The sequence below is a fragment of the Cryptomeria japonica genome, chromosome 4 (assembly GCF_030272615.1).
Source record: "Cryptomeria japonica chromosome 4, Sugi_1.0, whole genome shotgun sequence".
In the NCBI taxonomy this organism is placed as follows: Eukaryota; Viridiplantae; Streptophyta; class Pinopsida; order Cupressales; family Cupressaceae; genus Cryptomeria; species Cryptomeria japonica.
The window spans coordinates 596,290,663-596,299,589 of record NC_081408.1 but is presented as its reverse complement, the minus strand read 5'-3'; positions in this window follow the sequence as shown (position 1 = coordinate 596,299,589).

Sequence of the window (8,927 nt, the reverse complement as noted above, 5' to 3'; positions counted from 1 at the left end):
CCTTAGGACCACATACGACCCCTTAAGACACTATGTGATGAACTAAGGGGTATGTCATTCACACTAGGATTTTATAAGGGGTCATATGTGGTTCTAACCACATATGACCCCTTAGGACACTATATGATCCTAAGGGGAATGTCATATGTACAGTAGGATGTTATAAGGGGTCATATGTGACCTACTAAGGGGTCACGCATGTGTTAATGCATGCGTGACCCCTTAGGACAACATACGACCCCTTAAGACACTATGTGATGAATTAAGGGGTATGTCGTTCACACTAGGATTTTATAAGGTGTCATATGCCGTTCTAAGGGTTCATGCATGTGTTATAACACATGCATGACCCCTCAGGACCACATATGACCCCTTATGACACTATGTGATCCTAAGGGGAATGTCATATGTATAGTAGGATGTTATAAGGGGTCCTATGTGACCTACTAAGGGGTCACGCATGTGTTAATGCATGCGTGACCCCTTAGGACCACATATGACCCCTTAGGACCACATATGACCCCTTAAGACGCTATGTGATGGACTAAGGGGTATGTCGTTCATACTAGGATTTTATAAAGGGTCATATGTGGTTGTAATGGGTCACACATGTGTTAAGACACTATTTGATGGACTAAGGGGTATGTCATTCACACTACAATTTTATAAGAGGTCATATGCGGTTCTAAGGGGTCACGCATGTGTTATAACACGTGTGACCCCTTAGAACCACATATGACCCCTTAGGACACTAGATGTGATCCTAAAGGGAATGTCATACATGTACACTACTATGTTATATGTGATCTTCTATGACCTCCTAAGGGAACGTATAGTGTCATATGTGGTCTTAAGGGGTCATGTTGTGCATGTAATAGGATGTGAAAATGGGTCACATTGTAGAGGAAATTTAATTTGTTTAAATTTGTTATCTAAATTTTCTAATGTTTATTTAAATTAATTTTTCTAACGTTTTTCTTTTTTTGCTAATGTTTTTCTAAGTTCTAATTTACTACAGGTTAGTTTTCTATGTTTTTCATAACAATTTTTTAAAATGTCGAAAAAAATATACATCTATACAATTATGTAATTTTAAAAACAAATTGACACATTTCAATCAAAACATTAAATAATCAAACATTTTTCTAAAATAATGAAAAACAATAAATTATCAAACATTTTTCTAAAATGTTGAAAAACAATAACTATATACAATTATTTAATTAAAAAAATAAATTAACAAACAAATTATTTACAAATTTAATTAAAAAAAACATTATTAAACCAAACAAAGGGTTATTTTGTGCACCTGATATAACAAAGGTCGAAAACTGAAATAGGAAAGATGCTAACTGCTGCAGACAAAGTTTGGTGACGTGATGCTGACGACTGGTTCGATCCAACCCCCACCAGACAGAAAAGTCAAATTTGATAATGACCTTTTAACTGTCATTTTTGATATTTATAAATTTTAAAAAAAAAACCTAACCGAAAAGGGTTCGAACGAATGGGGGGTTCGAGCGAACCCAAAAGTTGCGCAATGTTTGAGCGAACCCAAGTCAGAAGGTTGGTTCGATCGGACTGCCAGGGGTAGTCCGAGCGAACATTCCTATTTCGCTCGAACATGGGCAAATCCGAAATTCCCACTTTCGCCAAATTCCTTCGTTGGCAAAAGTGGGAATCAGATTTGTGAATTGACCCCAAGTTGAATATCAGATCTGGAAATGTTGATGATGAAGTTAAACAAGTTGCAAGATATTTGAATGGATTGCAGGTGTCTATACAAGATGAAATTAATTTGATCAAATTACAGTGTTGAAGAGGCTTACCAATATGCCCTAAAGGTAGAAGAAAATTTAAACAAAAGACATGAGAAGAGGCAGAGAGGTAGAGGTGGAAGGTTTACTGGAGGAATATTTCAAGGAGGAAGAGGATATACCGAAGGTAGAGGAACTTGTACAGATCAGAACAAGGACAAAGAAGTGAGCAAAGAAGGTAATTCATACTAGAAAGATGATATAAATTTTTACTGAAGGAGAGAACTGGATGGCTACAGGAATGAGAATTTTGGAAGACAAGACAAGAGAACATTTAGAGGAGCTTGCTATAAGTTTGGCAAAGAAGGACATTGTGCTTTCAAGTGTAAGAAGATGGAGAATACCGGAAGAGAAACAATGGTGGAAGAAAACCCCACCGGATCAAATAATAAACCGGAAGATGGAGAACTGTTGATGAGGAGAAGAGCTTTGTGTCATACTAGGGGAGATGAAGAGCCCTCGCAGAGGAAGAATTTGTTCAAGACCAGATGTAAGGTATCCGATAAGTGCTGTAAAGTTGTTATTGATAGTGGTAGTTTAGATAATCTTTTTTCATAAGAGATGGTGAATAAGTTGAATTTGGAGAGATTGAAACACCCTAAGCCTTATCAGATAGCATGGATTCAGGATGAACATAAGTTGTTAGTAAGTGAGAAATGTTTGGTGAAATTGAAAATTAGGAATTATCATGATGAAGTCTTGTGTCATATTATGCCTATGGATATTTGTCATATTTTGTTGTGTAGATCTTGGCAGTTTGATAGACAGGCAGTACATGATGGGAGGAAGAATACACACACTATTGTGGCCAATGGGATGAAGCAAACCTTGTTGCCCTTGGAGGAACCTTTGAAGAATGAAGTCTATACAAATGATAGAATCTATTTGGTATATGGAAGGGAATTCGTGGATGGATTGAGACATGAGAATGTGTGTTTTGCCTTAATTCCTAGGAAGACTGAGAATCCAGAGCATGAAGAGGAACAACCAGGAGAGATAAAATATTTGCTGACAAAATATGAAGACATCATTTTAGATAATTTACTTGATGGATTTCTACCTGTGAGAAGTATCAGTCATTGCATGGACCTGGTTCCCCGAGTTAGTTTGCCTAACAAAGCTGCACATTGGATGACACTGATAGAGAATGAAGAGCTGAATAGACAAGTGCAGGAGATGTTGAAGAAAGGTTTGATTAGAGAAAGTCTGAGCCCTTGTGAAATACCAACAATATTAGCACCTAAGAAGAATGGAGAGTGGATAATGTGTACTGATTTCAAAGCAATAAACAAGATCACAGTGAAATATCGATTTCCTTTGCCTAGGATGGATGACATATTGGATTGTTTGAGTGGAGCCAAATACTTTACAAAGATATATTTGAAGTGTGGATATCATCAGATTAGGATCAGAGAAGGAGATGAGTGGAAGACAACATTCAAGACAAATGAAGGAAATAATGAATGGTTGGTGATGCCTTTTGGGTTAACTAATGCACCAAGTACTTTCATGAGGCTGATGAATGAGGTATTGAAGAAATTCTTGGGTAAGTTTGTTATTGTATATTAGGATGACATTTTGATTTTCAGTAAGACAAAAGAGGAGTATTTGCTGCATTTGAGACAAGTTTTGTAGAGGTTGAGAGAAGAAAAGTTGCTGATAAATATTAAGAAGTGTAATTTCATGAAGGATGAGTTAGTCTATTTGGGATTTGTGATATGTGAGGATGTTTTGAAGATGGACCCTGAGAAATTAAAAGCAATTGTTGAGTGGCCTACACCGGAAAGCATTGGAGAGGTAAGATCATTTCATGGATTGGCTAGTTTCTACTGAAAGTTCATCAGAAATTCCAGTTCAGTTTGTAACCCCATGACTGAGACCATGAGGGGAGATTAGAAGGAATTCAAGTGGACCACCTGAGAAAAAAAAAGTTTTGAACTATTGAAGCAGAAAGTGACTGAACAACCTGTGTTAGCTTTATCGGATTTCAATAAAGTATTTCAAGTGGATTGTGATGCAAGTGGAACAACAATAGGAGCAGTCTTGAGTCAGGAAGGGAGAGAAATAACTTATTTCAGTGAGAAATTGAATGATGCCTGGAGGAGATATTCAATGTATGATTAGGATTTTTATGTCATAGTTCAAGCCTTAAAGAAGTGGAGACATTACCTATTGCCTAAGGAGTTTGTGTTGCATATAGTGTTGGCATTTGCATGAAGATTTCATTAATGATATGTTATGTTGTCATTGATGTCAATTAACCAGTAATGATATTGTTGATATTGTTGTAATATTGTTTTGTAACCGGTAGGAATAATTGGAGAGTTGAACCGGTAACCGGTAAACCCTACCTGTTGTTTTTGATAAACCCTAACCAATTAAGTCTGGTGAATTGGTTATATTGGTTTATGATCTGATGATGAGTGGTAAAGATTATGACACGTATGATTATTGTATGAAGACAATTTCAAGTGATTTTGGCATGTTGATGTAACAGTTTTTGTCTAGGGAATGACCAAGTATACTGTATATAATGCAAAGAGTGTGATGAGTTACTAAGTTCGATGAAGTGATGATCAAGGAGCAATCGAGGTTTTCTTGATTGATGTGCAGAGATTGCTATGTAATCCAATGGTCATACTTGAACTGACTTGTTTGTAATCTCTATGAGAATTAGCTTTTTGTTGTGTTACCGACCTAATTGATTTTTTTATAAGGTTGATGAAGTTGTTTAGTTTCAGTGTTGGCAAAGATCAGCTAAGTGTGTGGTTGCCGAACCAGATGATGTATCTATAGATTGAGTAAAGGCAGATAGGAGCATGAAAAGGATCTGAACAAGCAAGTGCAATGCTATTTAAATAGATCAACAAACTCCTGTTGTTTTCTAACAATTACAGATCCCCTAACCGGGTAAGCTCCAACAAGCTTGGTGCTATTCAAATCCTCTAACAAGGTGATCCATTAGCTTGGATTTTCAAATCCTCTACTGAGGTTACTCCTTACAAGTCATTGTAATCAATCCCTTAACCAGGTGGTTCCTAACAGGATCAGTTCTTAACAGGACTTTTGTAAAGCTTTAACAGGCTAGGCTCCTAACAGGGCAAACTTCAGAAGAGTTCAGATAGTTATCTTGTGAGTCTCATCTCACTATGTTTTTTCCCATTTGGGTTTCCACATCAAAAATATTTGTGTTAGGTGGTGAATGTTTTTGTGGTTATGTTCTTATGGTTTATTTTCTTAACTACTTGACTACTTTGATAAGTCATGATAACCGGAAGCATTAAGAAATGAAGTATGTTGACATATGAAAAAGCATTTGGATGTTTATGAGTTTGAAGTTGTTGACTGTTAAATTTTTTGTAACAGTCAACTAGTTTATCTTATGAGTTTTTATCTTGACAATGGTATTACATTGATAGTTCTAAGTTTACTTTGAGAGATTGAATTTGAGATTGGTGAAGTTAGTATCAGTTTTTCTATCTACTGATTCAGCCCTCCCCCCCCTCTCAGTAGTTGACCAGATTCTTTTTCTTTCATCATACCATCATATAGAACATCAACCTTTGTAGTGTTTCAATAGTCAAAGTAAGTTGCATCAGAGACATATGAGATGGGTAGAATTATTGTACAGTTACACCTTTGTGTTGAAGCATAGAAGTGGGAAATCTAACAAAGTTGTTGATGCATTGAGTAGGAGAAGGAATTTTCTAACAGAGATGAGAATGACAGTATTAGGATTTGAGGAATTGAAGACCTTGTATGATGATGACCTAGATTTTACAAAACCTTGGAGAGCATGCAGAGAACCGGTTATGGTAGATAGAAGCAAGTGGTTGGATTACTTGATTCAGGATAGGATTTTATTTAGAGGAGTTCAGTTGTGCATACCTAAGAGTTCCATAAGGGAGAATCTAATAAAGGAGAAACACAATGGAGGATTAGCCAGACATTTTGGTATTGACAAAACAGTAGCATTGGTGAGTGAGTAGTACTTTTGGCCCCAAATTGATAAGGATGTTGAGAAATATGTGCAAAGTTGTAGAGTTTGTCAAGTTGCAAAGGGTAGTAGTCAGAATGTGGGATTGCATAGACCTTTGATAGTACCGGTAAAGCCTTGGGAGGATATAAGCATGGATTTCATACTTGGATTACCTAAACTACTGAGAGGGAATGATTCTATATTTATGGTCGGTAATCAACCAAACCAAAATATGAAAGTCAAAACATGTTACCATGTTGCCATGTTGCCATCAATGACAACATATTGAAACCAATCTAATGAGTGTCAATTGCCAACAAGAGTTAGATTTATTTATAATGATGTCATATCCTTCATTGTAATCAAGCAATAAGCAATTTCAAAGCAATACATTCAATTATTGTTAATTGTCTTCAATTCTCTTTGTTGTTCAATTTTCTCTTATTGTGTGATAGGTATTCTTGCAAAAGATAACTAGGCTTGTGGGATTCGCATTTCACAAATTCTAACAATGTTTTCAGTCTCCTTCCTCACCTCTTCCACCTTGCCAATAATCAACCTGTTCACCCTGTTTTTTCTTTTGAATTATTTCTTGTTAGCTTCCTCAATGAGCCTTTTGGTTTCATCTTGGGAGACACAGGTGAAAACATTAATCAACTCTCTCTCCTTCATTTCCTTATCAATCTTACTAGCTATTAGCCTCCTTGCATCAGTAATGTTATATAGATCCTTAGGGATACTACGCTCAAATTCAATTAAAGCTTTGTAAATACAAAACAACAACTTCTTCAACTTTTCTTTGATTTGTCTCATCCAGAATTTCATAATATACTCCAGTATTTTTCAAATTTCCATCAACAATTATTTCATCAATCAGTTGATCTATTGTCAATGGAGGAACAAATGTATATTTACCTTGCTAATCACCTGACTCAATATCTTTATCAAGTTGAGTTCTAACCTTTCTTCCTCTTGTAGGTCTTCCAATAGGGGCAGGTTTAGATTTGTCTTTCTTGCTTTGCTGGGCTCCACCGAACTGCAGCTTCCTCATCACCCTTACAAATTCACCTTTCTTCTTAGCCTTATCTGCCTCTTCATCAGATTTTGTCTTAGAGGCCACCAGAGATACAACAAAATAAGTTCGCTTAGGCTTCTCCTTTTGCTTTAGAATTCCTTTTTCGGATGAGCTTTGTCTTGTAGATGGTGCTACCGGAATAGGGGTAGACTTAGTCTCTTTTGGTTTATCTTTAGAGGGAACTAGTTTAGCCTTAGGATTTTTGGTTTTCTCTTTAGCCTCCATCTGTGCATTTTTCTCTCTAGCCTGCTTCACCTCCTCCTGGGTGAATCCCATCTGAACAACTACTTCCTCAACCATCTTGGAAACTTTCCTCTTCCTTGCAGGGGCTATGAACTGTTTGTGCAACTCTAGGTCCTTCTCCTTAAATGTGTCAAACCTTCCTTCTTTTTCATCAATTGGCTGTCTCAACATATATTGAGCATAAGCATCTAGGGTAGCAGCATCAACTTCATAGCCCATAGGAAGAATCCACATAGTCCTTGACTCAACTGCTTCCATTAAGCATTGGTCCTTATCAACCATGAAGCAGATTGTTTCCTCATAGTTCTCCACTATCCCTTTCGAGATTCTTTCTTTGCTCTTCATTGTGGCTTTAAAAGTTTTAAAATAACCCCATAGAGTAGATATCTTCATTGTAGCATCACCAATCCCCATAATCCCTTCCTAGATTTGCATAGAAACTGACTTGTCATAGGCCCATTGGACCTTTTCTTGAACACCGAGGATTTCATTCATGAAATACAGTGCCAAACAAATGATAAGAGTGCCAAAATTAAAGGTGTTCTTCTTGTCTTGTTTGATTTTCTTCAAATTGCTTAGCAACTCATTCAAGAGAACTGTACACAAATCATATCTATTGTCTTCCTTCAACATCAGATAGGTAGAGTATATAGTTGTACCAGAGTTTTGTCTACTTGACTGCTATACTTTATATCCAAGCACCATTGATGCAAACTTGACATCATGCACCAGAATGTCATTGATTGTCATAGCTCTGCTGTCAAATTGAGAACCAGTGGCGGCAATCACAGTGTTGTTTGATATTTTCCTCAGGCTAGGAACTTCACTGGATGTGCTCAAACAAGTCACGACCTAGATTGATTGCATAGTAATCTTGTGATCCTTATCCAACCACATAAATTCATCATGAATTCTATTGAGTACGAACCATATCCATTCTTTCTCATCAAAAGTTGAAAATGTACGAACTAAGAAAAACCCTTGGCCTGCAAGTGTTGATATTCTAGCTTCAAATTTCCCAAGTTGTTTGCAAGATGCTTGTTGTATAGGGTCAAAATGTCAGCACTTCCAAGTTCATCAAGATCATAGTGGATATTGTGAGATTTTTCCAAGATCAAGAGATCAATGAAAAGTACAAAATAGAGACAAAATATAGGACAAGAATAAACTGTATTCTCATTAATAGATAAAAAAGATTGTTACATACAATGTAGATGATCCTGCTTATATAGGCAAGGCTATATGGATATGTGAGCACACAAACATGACATGTGGCTCAATAAGAAACAAGGGTAGGTAGGAAATAGGTGTGGTAGGTAGGAGAAACAATAAAATATTCCACATGAGGTGGATCACCCACTGAAGGTGGAATTATCACTCCACAATAAGTGGATATGATAGAGTAGTAACAAGATCAAAACCATAAAGGTGGAAATTCTCCTACACACACTATCCCAATGTGGCACAAACACCCAAGTGTCTCATACCCAAACTATTTTGAAATGCATTTCCTAAGTAAACTTAAGTAAGGTGTAATAATATCCAAGGTGAATAATTATCTACACCAACACCCCCCCTTAAGTGCAACTTAGGGGAATGCACTTAACTCTACAATGCAACTAAGCAATGCAAGATGGGTCCCGACTACAAGGCCATGTTAGGTACCCATGTACAAATGCAAATGCATTAAAACCAATGCAATGAAATCTCTCACAAAGCAGGGAAAGAGAGAAAAACCCAATGGGAAAAAACCCTCCCCCAAAAGAGAGATGAAAGTTATATAGGAGAACTCTCATAGAAGTGTGTGAGGAAC